Source organism: Canis lupus, chromosome 23, assembly GCF_011100685.1.
Source record: "Canis lupus familiaris isolate Mischka breed German Shepherd chromosome 23, alternate assembly UU_Cfam_GSD_1.0, whole genome shotgun sequence".
Classification (NCBI taxonomy): Eukaryota; Metazoa; Chordata; class Mammalia; order Carnivora; family Canidae; genus Canis; species Canis lupus.
The window spans coordinates 42,280,854-42,295,319 of NC_049244.1; positions in this window are offsets into that span (position 1 = coordinate 42,280,854).

The following is a 14,466-nucleotide window of genomic DNA, read 5'->3' on the forward strand; positions in this document are numbered from 1 at the left end:
TTCTGCATTTAAGTACTGTTATTAATACTCATAATTTTGCCTTTTAATTCTAGGTCAAATTAATGAAAAAATATTATAGTCTATAGCAAAAGTTATTTCCAACTCTGTTCAGCATTCAAAGGTAGTGGTTGAGGGTGGTTCTTTTTTTAATATTTTATTTATGTATTTGAGAGGGAGAGTGTATGTGAGTGAGCAGAGGGAGGATCAGTTGGGGAGGGAGAGGGACAAGTAAACTGTGTGTTGAATGGAGTCTTGCAGGGCTTGATTTCATGACCCTGAGATCATGATCTGTGCTGAAATCAAGAGTCAGACACTTAACCGACTGAGCCACCCAGGCACCCTGAGGGTGGTTCTTGATCACAAAAGTTTTAACCTTGCCTCAGCTCAAGAAAATCACAATAGAATATCCCTGCCAAGTTATATAATTGCCCTGTGGTAGAGCAAGTCAGGGTAGTCAATGTCTATTTTTGACACACATTCACAGAATTGATGATGATCAAATCCATGAAAGCCAATGAAGATCACTGTTGACAACTATGGTAGTGACTTATCTAATAGAAAGTCTTTTATTCTTTATGTACTTATTCACAATGTCACTGGGTTAGTTGGGGTCCTCTAAAAGGCAGAGACACCAACGTGGGTTTAGATGTGCAAGAAACGTACGGGGGAAAACATCGGAGAGGCACAAATAGGAAGGAGCTAGAGAAGGTGGGGCGGGCATTCAAGCTCTAATGCAGTTCTGACTCCTGTCAGGGAGGAAAAGAATGAAAGGGGGGTTTACAAGCAGTTTGAGGAAGGTTTCAGCGAGCCAATTGGAGTACTTGAGCCAAAGTCACCCATCAGAGGAGTCCCTTCTGTGTTCCATCTTTGGCTGGAAGCATCCTGCCACAGTCCAGCACAGGTTCCATATAAGTTTACTTCTTCATATTTACTTGGGGAGAATTTCCTCCATAGTTCCTCTGGGTCTGCCTTCCTGAGGGGAAACTTTTAGAGTGAAATTTGTTTAATAAACTATAGTCCCAAACACTGCAGTTGATCTTAGACTGCCACTGGTCCTCATTCACCCATTTCCTCCCATACAATTCATTCTAAATCTCCGTGCCCTCCCCTATCACCTTAGCATATGTTGGTTGCTTATATGGTGGTATGATCCAAACATTCATTCCTGAGGGTTTGAGTGCTCAGTGATCATACTTTCCTCAGAATCTCAGATTTTTCACAGTTCTTGACATATATCTAGTTTCTGCATATATCTAGTCAAGGGGGTAAGGGAGTACCAGGAAATGCCCAACTGGAAAACTTGGGTTCTGTATGAATTCCTCCCTGCCCCACTGCCTTCTCATGCCATGCAGAATCACTTACCTTGTTGGTGCGGTGACTTCCATATTACCTGTTGGTATCTCAACACAAGGGGTTCTAGTGGACAAGGTGTCTTGGTGGCAGCTTTAGCTTATAATGTAGTGGTATTCTTGCCAATTCCATTGGTAAGAGTATATTAGTTTTGGGGTTTCAGGACCTCCGCTCCTGCATAGTCTAGTTGTAGGGATGGAAAGCACAAAATTCCTATTGGATTACTGGAAGTAATAGTACATAATGTCATTCTTGCTTTTACCTGTTGGTATGTGAATCTATTTTTATTATTGGAAACAAAATGCCATGTTGAAACCTCTGATTGAATGCATTTAATACGTATAAAAGGATGGTATTCCATTTCCTCAGAGAATTGCCTCTGAGCTGGTGCTGTAGTTAAACATTTAAAACTGTTCCATCATTTTGTGAGGTTGGCTGTTTCTAGATGGTTTGGTATGTAATATGATTATTGGATTCCATTGTAATGGGCTTACTCCCATACCTCTTTCACTGCAAAGTAGGTCCCCTGGTCTGATGTCATGCTATATGAAATCCATAAACCCCAAGATGTTGGCGCTTACTGAAACCACGCAGGTTAGGATGGCAAAGCTATACCCAGAACAGGAATCTGTCTTTCTAAGAGGGATGGACTGCTGGCCTTTCCAGTATGTGAGAGCCAACATAGTCAACATGGTTCCAAGTGGTCCATTGGTCTTTTCGTGTAGGAGAGTTGTGTTTGTTGTCAGGAACTGTGAAGAATCTGAGATTTTACTGTATTTGCAAGCTAAGTTAGCCTGCCATAGTTTCATAGATTTTGGCAGAAGATGTGAGACTCTTGGATCAAGGGCAATGGACAATTTAATATGTACAGCCATAGCAGTAGTTTAAGTGTCATTATTTTTGTGTTGGCTTCCTCAGGCTTAATTCCAAAAGGGGTTTGAAAGAGGAATACATATACAGTGAGTTGAACTACAGAACAGAAACCGAATTTAGGAAGCTCAGACATTTTATTTTATTTATTTTTAAAGATTTTATTTATTTATTCATGAGACACACACACACACACACACAGAGGCAGAGACATAGGTAGAGGGAGAAGCAGGCACCATGCAGGGAGCCTGATGTGGGACTCGATCCCAGGTCTCCAGGATCAGGCCCCGGGCTGAAGGCAGCACTAAACCGCTGAGCCACCTGGGCTGCCCGAGCTCAGACATTTTATAATGAGAAGCAAATGATAGATATATAACAGAGTTATTTTAAGGACAAAATATGATCATTAAAAGCTTTTTGTACAGTGATTTAACAGCATCTAGCATATGGTCAGGATTAGAAATAGATACTTTTATTATTAGGTAGTATAAAGGTTTACTTCATAGACCAGGGATCTCAGTAAGATTTATTATTTGTAGCTAGAATATTAAAATGCAACTGTTACCTTTTGGGGGGGAATGAGAATTTACATGTTTTCACAAGGCAAAAGAAGGCAAATACAAAAACCAACCAAAAAGGAAACAAAACATCCTCCGTAGATTATTCCTTATTAATCTAGATTATTCAAGATTAGGCCACCTGAATAAAAAGAAAGAAAATAACCTGAGTTTTTGCCTGGAAACACTACCAATTTTCTTTTGAAATGTGTTTGAGCTTTCATGAAGTTCAGTATTTGGTAATTGATGGTAAATCTGGCATTTACTATGACAGAGAACCTATATTTATTGATAATTTTACTTTGGATGCTACAATATAAACCCATACAACTGCACAATGAAGATGACTATGTAAGTCTAAAAGGAACTTCTGAGGGAAAAAGCAATATCACTGTTTACTTCTGTAAGTTTTAATTACATTATTAGTTCTAACGTGTAGTATCATAGGAGAGCAAATGATATGGTTTCAAAAATTTACAGATTCTGAAAAAGTTAAATGACCATCAGAACTCTCATTGACCACAAAACTCTTTCAGATTTCAGCCTTTGTTTACATATAGAAGTTACTCTGCATTTTTCTTAAATAATTTATAATCTATATGGGATTTTTACATATACTCTATATCTGTTAAATAAATAGAAACACTGGGACCAGGTAATATGATATCAAAATTTTATTCTTGGAAACCTATTTTGAAATATCTTGCAAAATTTAGTTTGCTACATCAATCTGCTCTCCGAGGAAATTATCTCAAATTGTAGGCTTCAGGGTAAGCAAAGGCCATACTTCATACTTCATAAATAGAAATGATTTTCCTAACAGCGCATTGCTTTTGCAATTCGTACAATAGTCATCTTAAGGGGCTTCTCTTCTTCTGTTCATGTGGTCTTAGATAAAACAAAGTGCATTTTATGCCATCCTCTTCTTGAAACTTTTCATTGGCATATGGGCACCCTTAAAATAATCTTCAAAATTCTTACAAGGGCCTTCAAAACGTTACAAGTTCTGTTTCTTGCCAAAGTATCCTCTAAAAATCAGCCACTGTTTTTGATGGAAAAAAAAATGACTGGAAATAACCAAATACCTATCAATCAGAAATTGATGTATTCACATAATGGAGTGCTATGAAGCTGTAGAATCTCTATCCCTCTCTCTCTGCAGATGTACGTGTGTGTTATTTATATATAGATCATGTATATCACATAAATGTATGCATACGTCTATGGATATATTCATCTATCTATTTATTGAATCAGGATGTAGCGGAGCAGAAGGGATAGGATGGCAACGAGACTTCACTGAATATACTTTGTTCTATAGATTCGACTTTTCTACCACTTATATATTTCAATAATTATAAAGCTACCTTAAATTTGAAAAAATCCCTAAAAAGTCAAATTCAAAATGCAGTAAATGAATCTGTGTCTTTGTTGGTAGCATAACCACAGGCATAGTAGAAAGGTCATTCTTTCCTGATGATTTAGACTCTCCTTTAGCTTCTATATCCTGGTAGTTCAAAGGTGTCTACTGAATCCTTTTGAAATCAATTCACCCCATTACCTGGGGATCTCCCTGGGTCACTGTGGCCTACAGGAACACATGTGTGTTGGCTCTCACTCAAAATTCATATGTTCAGATGACTCCTGCTTGGTTTCTGACTTTCACTGATCTCCATTTGAGAGCTAGATGCTGGCTCCAGTGCTATGTGTACTCCATCCAGCTCGAGTTCTCCAGATGATTGGGTTAAATTTCTCCCACTTATTTTGTGGGTAGGAAACATATTTTTTCCCTCCTCTCAGGGCTGGGAGATTGCATGGCCCTCTGGCCATTCTCTCCAAAAATCTATACTCTCTCAGTGACTCCTGAATGTTCCTCTCACCTCTTATATACTTCGCATGGGTGATGGGCTAAGGTGTCTGACTATTTGAGGGATGTTGCTTAGCAAGTTCAGCATAGTTTCTCTGATCCCTATTTTAAACACAGGCGGAATTATCCTCTTTTATTGACAGCTTTGGAGCTTCAACTGATAGTAAAATTTTAGGTAAAATAGGCATAATGGTTGAATGGCACTGGATGAATTTCTATAATAGTCACTGAGCCTAGACCACAGAACTTTGACAAACCAGCAGACTACCAGCTTTGGGCTACTCAGCTACCTTTAAGAATAAATACCTAATAGAGTACTTAATGTTGCTTTGTGATAAAGACATATGTTCTTTTTGTGAAGTATCAGCAAAAGGCAAATATAAATTTTATTAGAAGGACCTGAAGAATTTACATATTGCTTGTGAAATTCCCAAACACCCTAGAGTCAAGAATATAGGAAGAGATGAAAAATGCCTGATCCTGAATTTAACCATTATGGGAAGTATATAGATAATGTCTATAATGTTAACAAAAAGTTAATAAATAGATATAAACACATGCAAATTAAAGATACAAATAAATTACTGAAAAGAAAGAAAAAGGAGGTAAGAAATTGGAATTGATTCTCCCTGGGGATCAGTAATTAGGGTCAAAATTTGGTCCTTTAATATGAAATAGCTGACAGAGAACAATTAGCTAATATTGTTTACTTGTTTCTTCCTTTCTGCTTTTTCATATAGTACATTGAAAAGAACTATAAATATTCATAATTTAAAAACTAAGGTGGAACTTTCATAATAGAGCCACCTAGTGGTGAGAAACCTGTGTTATGGAGGCAAAAATTACAGATTTCGAGATTTCACAGTGATTTTATGAAGTAACATTTAAGATGCAAGGGAGGATTTTATTTTTATAAGATAAAAATAATATAAAATATAAATTATAATCTGTATAATTAAAATTATTTGGAACTACACATATAGTAGGTAAATAATGAGAATACCAATATTTATACGTGTGTGCTTCTCACTCTCAAACGAACAAATCTCCCTGTACAAATTTTTATGATTCTTTCCCTATTTTTTCTCTACCACAGATCACCATACAAAAACTAAACCTTATCTTCTGTACATATTATTTATCCTGCGTGTAGATTGGGGCTATTGATATTTCCATGGATCCCTGATCTATGGAGCAATGCTAGCCAAGCATCCTAAGATTCCTGGTTGCCTAATGAATTAAAAGGAAATCACAAATAATACAAATTTTCTTCATGAAATAAATTTCTTTTTTTTTCTGTTTCTTTGTAACATCAGTCGTGACTAGAAAATATGCTAATATTTCACGAGTATAAATAGTGGTCCTCTATTATGTTTGAATCATTGTACCATATTTGTTCCATCAGTTTTTCTGGGAGTACAGATTTTGGGATCATGAGTAGAAGTAGGCTCAGAACAGAAAAAAAATTTTGTAAATAATTCAGCATGTCTTCTTTTATCTTTGCTCTATAATTTCAATTACATATTTGTGTGTCTATATTACAAATATTTATATATGTATATTTCACTGTGATATTCACAGTAGCCTAAATTACTTGTTATGTGGCAAATCATGACTGTTTCATGTCTAATGATTTCCTGGAGATGCATTACTACCCGCTTTAGCCATTATTAACCTGTGATACAAATTGTAATTTAATTATACTTAATTTTTACCTTCATTGTTTCTGCTTCATGTTTGAGTGATAAAACATACATATTTTTAAAGTCAAAATATTGCTATTTGTCAGTTTTGGGAATGTGAGGGTTGGCTTGCTCTTCTCATAGAAATGTTAATTTTGTAAAAGACATTGCTATTTTTTTGCCTTTATTTAATGACTCAGGGTACCCATCTGTGGGAGTATTGTGTCTCTACTCTCCGACCACAGAATACAAGAATGTTGGTTAATTTCTAAGAATATTGTATCTTTGATTAAGTTTATATGTTAATGAACAGGGAAGTTACCACCCATTATCACCTCATAGATCAGTGTAGGAACAACTAGTACATATATCAGGGCATTTCAGAACATGGGTTGTTTAGCTTCCACTGCATATGAAGTTCAATATGGGACTTGAAGATGTCTCCTGAATAGAAAAGTATATCACTTACTTTAAGCTTTACCACAGTATTTAATCAGATATAACCTCTTGATTCTTTTAAATGTTGTGGACCTAATTGTTTAGTTGTCAATAATATTATAGACAATTGAAGATTCTCTTGGAAACCAGTTTGGGCCCAGCTGTCAGGAGAACTGGAATGTCTTATTTCCCCGCTCTAGGTGTTTCCACTAAAGCATAATCAGATTCCCTCCAACCCCAGGGCTATTTGCAGTTTGGATGCCAGGAACAGCTGTGGAGTCCAGAAGGCTTCTGTAGGATTCTCTCACCAGGGAGGGCTTTCAGGGAATAGCTGAGCAAGGATATAGATTTGGAATAGATTAGGGAGACAGTGCTGCTTTAAAATAGTCTTCCATAATACATAACAGTTTCAAGGGGAAAAAATCAACAAATCCTTCACACATTGAAATTTAAATTTAATAGAATATTTTAAAAGGTTGAAATAAAGTATGCCTTGCATGTAAACCAGATTCTATGTGGGAATTGACCTGTTCAGCCACAAAATAAAATTACTATCTCCATACTGAAATGGAGATAGTGAGTAGGATTTTAGATAATATTTCCTTTTCTATGGAGAAAATAAAGTAGTACTATAAAAGTAATAAAGTGCTATAGAGGAAGTGGGCCTTTATTTACTCCTTATTTTAAGCAGTTCCTTTAAATCAGGGGGATTTCCACTGTCAAATTCTGGCTTATTTGCATTTATATGGTGAAATGTTGCCATCATGTGGCCAGTCCATCTATCACATCTTTCTCTTTCCACAGGGTTAACCTGAATTTTTAGCTATTTTTATATATGATGCTTGAGTATTTGGAGGCAGGTATGGGGTCTGTTAGGTTCATTAATATAAAGAGATGACAAATACTTAAGCATATTAATTAAAAATAGACATTGAAATAAATTTACTGTTATTCCCACACAATGGGATTTTAATCTGTGTCTTCTGGAGTTCTTAGAATTCCCCTTTTCATGGGCAGATTATTCAAGTTATGAATCTTAAATTGTTTGGAAGTGCTCTCTTAAGAGTCCAGATGACTTTTCTTCCCCATGTTTGTAGTTGTTTTGAATGTCAGCACAAGTTACCAAAATGTCCATTTATTTGTGTATATTGGGAGCTATTTCCAATGCATACCCCATTTTAAACAATAGGGGGCATTATGATGTCATGTTTCTGGTTTTCTCTATGATGGCAAGTATTTTATTTCATAGTAAAAATCCTGGATTTTCTTCTTGATAAGAATACTTCTCTAAATCCAAAAACATATTTATTTTGACAGTACTGGCAATGAACATGAGCTTCATCCTCGGGGGACCTAATTTCTTAAGAGAAAATACTACACCAATTTATCACTATTTCAATAATTGCATGCATTTCTAAATTGATATAAAAATCCAAACCAATTTATATTTAATCCAGATATAATAGTTTTAAAACATAGGTTTATGTACTTCCTTATTAAATTGAGAAATGTTGGCATTTTCAAGTATTCGTAAGTCAATCTTTTTCATCATGTATTATCATAAATGCAAACTTTTCTTAAGTTAAATTTTAAGTATAAAAATCATGAAACTATGGGGATGCCTGGGTGGCTCAGTCAGTTATGCATCTGCCTTGGGCTCAGGTTGTGATCTCAGGGTCCTGGGATTGAGCCCCTCATTGAGCTCCCTGCTCAGCAGGGGTCTGTTTCTCCTTCCCCCTCGCTGGTGTCCCTCCCTCTTTTCCCCTCCCTTTCTCTCCCCTCTCCTCCCCCTTCCCTCCCTTCCCTACCCCAATGCTCATGGTCTTTCTCAAATAAATAAAATGTTTTTAAAAATCATGAAACTATGTTCTTAGCATTACAAAAATTTGAAATCTTTAGACAACTAGGGTAAAAATTGCTAAAACACAAACATTTTCAAAATTATTGATTTTATGAAGTTAATTAAGGAAGTTCTTTAAATGTATAGCATTTGGGTGTTTTATTTTTTCAAGCTTTACATGGATTTAAGTTTCAGACAGGATACAGAGTAAACCAGGATTTAGTAGATTAAATATTAAAGTTTAAAACTGAAAGTTTTAGATGGAAGAAAATATATTTCTCAATGGGAAGCATCTCTTTCATGTTTCATGAAGCAGAGAGAAGGAAACTGAGTATGAGGCAACTTCAAAGATCATTTCTGTCTCCATCCAAAATTATATAACAGTTATCAATGCTTTTTTAGAAGTTTTACTGAAATTATATATATGCACATATGTATACATGCAAGTATTGCACTACTATGTTCTCTTTATTTCTTTATTAAAACTTAAAACATTAAATAACATCAACTTTTAATTTGCTTTTCCAATCTCAGTCCCCTATATTGGATAATCATAATCATCATTGTGAATTTGTTGGATATCCTGAATTTTTAATTATTCTGGTGAAAGTCACTATGATGCACATATTTTTGCATATTTCAAGGCATTAGAACCCATATTCAACAAAATATTTGTAACTTTTTTTTTAATTGCATGCTCATAGCTTGAATTTAGCCATTGTGGGAGTATTTACACCACGGAAATCAGCAAATTCAACAAATTCCTGCCCCACAAAGACCTTGTCATCAGTACACCAGTGAGTGTTTCTTACTTGGGACCATTATCGGTATTTTGATTAAAATAGTCTTCTTCTGCAGGGTTTTTCAACCCATTGCAGAATGTTTAGCATCCTTGGCTCCTGCCTATTAAACATCAGGATAGAAAACCCTACTCACTGAAACCACTAAAAATGCCCCCATGTTTCCACATGTTCCCTAAACCATTTAAACCCTTGCAAATGACACCCACCCCTGCAGAGATAACTCAGAAATATGTGGCAGTAGGTAATGAAAACTCTCAGGCTGGGGGAATTTAGATGCAGAAAAAGGTAACAAGTTAGTTTAGAAAAAATAAATTGGGCCGACCTATAAACAGATTTAAATTATAGTCTACATTGTTTCGCTTCTTCGTCATTTTGTTGGTCTGCTTATTGGTAGTACCAGAATGTGGAGAGACCAAAAACAAGAAACTGGGTTAAGGAAGCTATAGTATATATCCTGTTTTGTCAATTGGTAGCATTCATTTTTCTTTCAATAACATTGTACCTCAAGTGCCCTCTGGACTTCAGAGGTGTGGTGCTTGATCCATATCGTTTCATTCTTCGTGATCAATAGCCTCATATGGCGTTGAACACTCAAAATAAGATTAGTGCAATGGAGGAAATGAATTTTTAATTGATTTATGTTGCAAGTGTAAAATATGCACTGAATTTTGAAAATGTACTCTAAATTTAATGAAAGAATGGAAATAATTTTAATAATTTTAAAATTTTGATAAGATGGTGAAATAATGTTTTGAATATATTGGATTAAAGAATGTTATATCTTATAATTATATATTAACCTCATCTATTCCTTTTTACTTTTTAAAATGTGGCTACTAGAAGATATACAATTATATACATAGTTTACAATATATTCCTATTAGATAATGTGGCTCCAGAAAGAATCATTTCTTTTTTTATTGTGGGTCCATGCAATTCTGATATTTTTTTTAAAGTTTACTTATTTTTAGTAATCTCTACACTCAAGTCGGGCTCAAACTCACCACCCCAGAGTTCAAGAGTTGCATGATCTTCCAACTGAGCCAGCCAAGCACCATAGTTCTGACATATTTGATTCCTTTGCAGCTTTGGAGGTAGGCAATGAGTCAGTCCTGACCAATCAGAAGACACTGTGTCTTACTATTTGAGGATGGTTACATGATGTAATTTCAACCAAAGAGAGTGATTTTACAGGATTTTAGCTCAAACTTCTGGAAAAGAATAGTTCTCTTTTTATGAACTTGGGACTGTTGGTTCCAAGCCTAGAACCGGTAGAGACCATAGTACCACCTTGAAAAAACTGCCAGGTTGGACACAAAGCTGATGTTGGAGTGCAGAGCCAAGAGGTAGTGAGAGATGGACTCCTAAAACCAGATCTGTGTCAGGACTTTTTAGTTACCTTGGGCAGTAGAAACCTTTTGGGCTCAAGCCTGTTTGGATTTTCTGCTACTTAAAAAAAAAAAAAAAAAATTATTTATTTAAGAGAGAGAGAGCATGTGTGCATGACTGTGTGTGAGTGGGGGGTGGGGCAGAAGGAGAGAGAGAGAGAGAGAGAGAGAGAGAGAGAGAATCTCAAGCAGATTCCACTCTGGGTGAGAGCCCAACACAAGGTTCAATCTCACGATCCTGAGATCATGACCTGAGCGGAAACCAAGAGCTGAACGCTTAACCAGCTAAGACACCCAAGAGCTCCAGGTTTTTCTGCTACTTTAAAAACAAAAATTCCTTCTTGATACAGAGATAGAAGATTTTTAAGGGCTAGTGCTCATGCAGTAGCTGCAGGAATGAAGAACATCAAATCTATGACACATGGCAGTAAACGTGGCTTTCATTTGACTTAAAGAATTCAAGGAATAGAGATAGGGAAAAATTAAGTACATTAAAAAACAACCTCTTCAGTTGATTCTATCAAGTGGTAAATACAGGTTTTATTAGCACATGATATTGAACTTGTTTTGAAATTCAGGCTTTTCTAATGTATGCTAAATTCAAATCCTCAATAATCTGGTTAGCAGCATTTAGGAGTGACTCTTAGTTTACAGTGTGACCTTCTATTTGGTTGGTCTTTATTTAAAATGCTAGTATAATTAGTGAGATTATGAATTATAAAATATATATTTTTAGTCTCCAAACTAGAAATAGATGAATTGCAATTAGTATACATGCAAGTGTTATGGCTTTGTATCATCAACCAACCACCCAATTCTGCTTCTCTTATACAAGAGACTCATAAATTTATAGCTCAAGTCACTGTGTGCAACTATTACTGATTAGCTCTGAGTCAAGTCAAAACATTTCTCTTTTTAGTCAAGTGCCTTCTGATATTCATAAACTTTGGCAAAATGTTATACTTTTATTTATGGTAAATCATAATTTTTTGATATTCTAAGTTTCAATGAAATCTCCATTCCTTGGTAATCTTGAAACATTTCAGATTTTAAAGCTTGATTAAACTCTAGATGTTTAAAATCTAATTTTTTAAGTCATAAAGGTGACATGGAAAAAATATTGAATAAATGTGCTTTAGTTTTTACTTCTGTCCTCTGATTCACTTATGATACTAAAAAAGCATTTCTAAGAGGTTTGATTCCTTACCTGCCATCTTGATCGGCTGATCGCTGGAAAGAAGATAGACAAAGTTGACAAATTTTTATTTATGAGAGTTAACTAGAATAAGATAAGTTTTCTTAGTATGATAGAAATTTCTCAGAGGGCTCTCAAAATAATAAAAAAAATAATAAGTTCCCAGTAATATTCAGATACGTGATTGAACAAGTATAGATAGTTCAGTGCTCTTGACATCAACAAAAACATTACCTTGTAGAAGAAAGATAGGTCTTTCTAATTGTATAATAGTGGAAAGATACTTGCATAATTACAGGGCTACAGTGACAGCTGCTTACCATGTCCGCTATCATGCACTGCAGGTGGTAATTTACCCATGTGCTTTCCATTCATTTGAATGGAAAACAGTAGGGGGTGGCCCTTATGCATTCCATGTAATTGTAGACATTTTAAGCAACTATCATTGAAGTTTTTTCATTTTAATGTTGTATAAAAATATGACTTATTATTTTTTATACTAGACTTTCCTACTCGACAGAATCTTTTAAATACTATGCCTAAAATTTTTGTCTCCTTTTTCTCTAAAATTATTTCTTTACTATTTTCATATTCCAAGGCATAAGAGAGGAGTATCAACAACAGGAAAGAAATCTTGGTTAAGTTATGGGTCTAATAAAAATGTTGGATAAAATCTTGTCTTTTCATTAACATTCCTAAATGTAGTAGGTACAGTAGCATACAGAAACGACATATCAAATATACTGAGTTCAGAGGGCTTGATTTTATAAAATTGCCTTAATAATCATTTATTTGCAAATGTTTTCAAAAGCCATTTAATATCCACATACATGGAAGTTCCTGGCTCTAATCTCAACCAGCCAGAAGAGACCAGGACCAGGAACTAAAACGATTCCTGTACAACTATTTATTTGAGAGAGAGAGAGAGAGATGCACGCTTGCACATGTGAGGCCAGGGGTGGAGGTAAGGCATGAAGCAAAGGGGGAGGGAGAAGGACAAGCAGCCCCCCCACCCCCGCCCCAGTGAGCACAGAGCCTGACTGGGGCTCAATCCCAGGACTCTGGGACTGTGACCTGAGCTGAAACCAAGAGTCTGACGCTCAACCTACTGAGCCACCCAAGTGCCCCTAGGTCCTTCACTTTTGATCAGAACTTCTTTCTTCTTACTCAGCACACCATTCTTTCAAACCAACATAAACAAGCAAATGAACAGCTTTAATTCCTAACACAGGGGCAATTAGAAAACATCAAAGGAGAAAAGACTAGACAGGAAAAGAAAGATTATTTCTCTTACCTACAGACTTAGGTCACATTTCAACTGCTTTTTTTAGGCTTCCTTAAATTGCCAGGGTTGGAGTTAATCACCTCATTCTCTCATCTCCCAGAACACTTTTTTTTTTGAGCACATGTGTACACATATGTGGGGATGGGGAGGAGCAGAGGAAGAGGGAGAGAGAGAATCTCAAGCATGGAGCCTGGCAGGGGTCTCCATTCCCAGGACCTGAGATCATGACCTGAGCAGAAATCAAGAGTTAGCCACTTGACCGACTGAGGCACCCACGCACCTTCTTCCCAGGACACTTAGACTGCCATCACGATCAGGGTTGATACTAAAAATATTTAGCAACTGGTACAGATGTGGGGTGTCTCTCCCTTTGCCCCACCCCCACTTGCACCCTCTCTCTGTGTCTCTCTAAAATAAATAAATCTTTAAAAACAAACAAACAAACATGCTGGCCAATGCTGAAGTTTGGAGCTTATCTATGCTGTCCATTAATCCTTTAGCTATTGGATCCTGTAGAATTCCAAGGTGTCCCAAGGCCCTGGCTGCTGTGGTGGCTGGGAAACACGCAGGGAGCAACGGCAGTGGTTATTTGCCAAGTACTATGGAAGTATATGTAACTTCAAAAACCAAAGGATGAATGGGTGCAGAGCCTGTCTCTAATGCCTTTTAACAACCCCAGATGGCAGAGAACAGCACAAGATGTTAGCATCTCAAATAAGTAGCCTTTGCATTGAATGTGTTTTTAAAAATTTTATCAGAGAATCTAATGACAATTTAGATTCCTATCAGTGTGTATTTTACTAAGGTTCTGCCCCTGTAATTCCCCTAAACTGGGAGACAATGAAAGTTGCCAACATACAAAGAGTGGAGAGACCAGAATATTGTAGCCAGAGGACTTGACTTGGCCAAGCAAATTTTGGATTACCAATTCTACTTACCTTGTTCTTGCAGATAAACAAAGACACTTGCTCTTGCAGATAAACTTGCCAAAGAGATGGAAGTGTGCTGATTAAAATAAAAAACAACAACAGTATTTTAACAGACGTGGTGTTCTGTAAGGAATTAAATAAAACAAAGACATTCTGAAATGTTTGGGGTTTTATTCTTAGATCTTTGGATACTGCTTATATTTTCTTTTTGTCCAAATTCAGTTTTCTTTTCAGTTACCTCTCTTCCTCCTGCTTGTTGGTG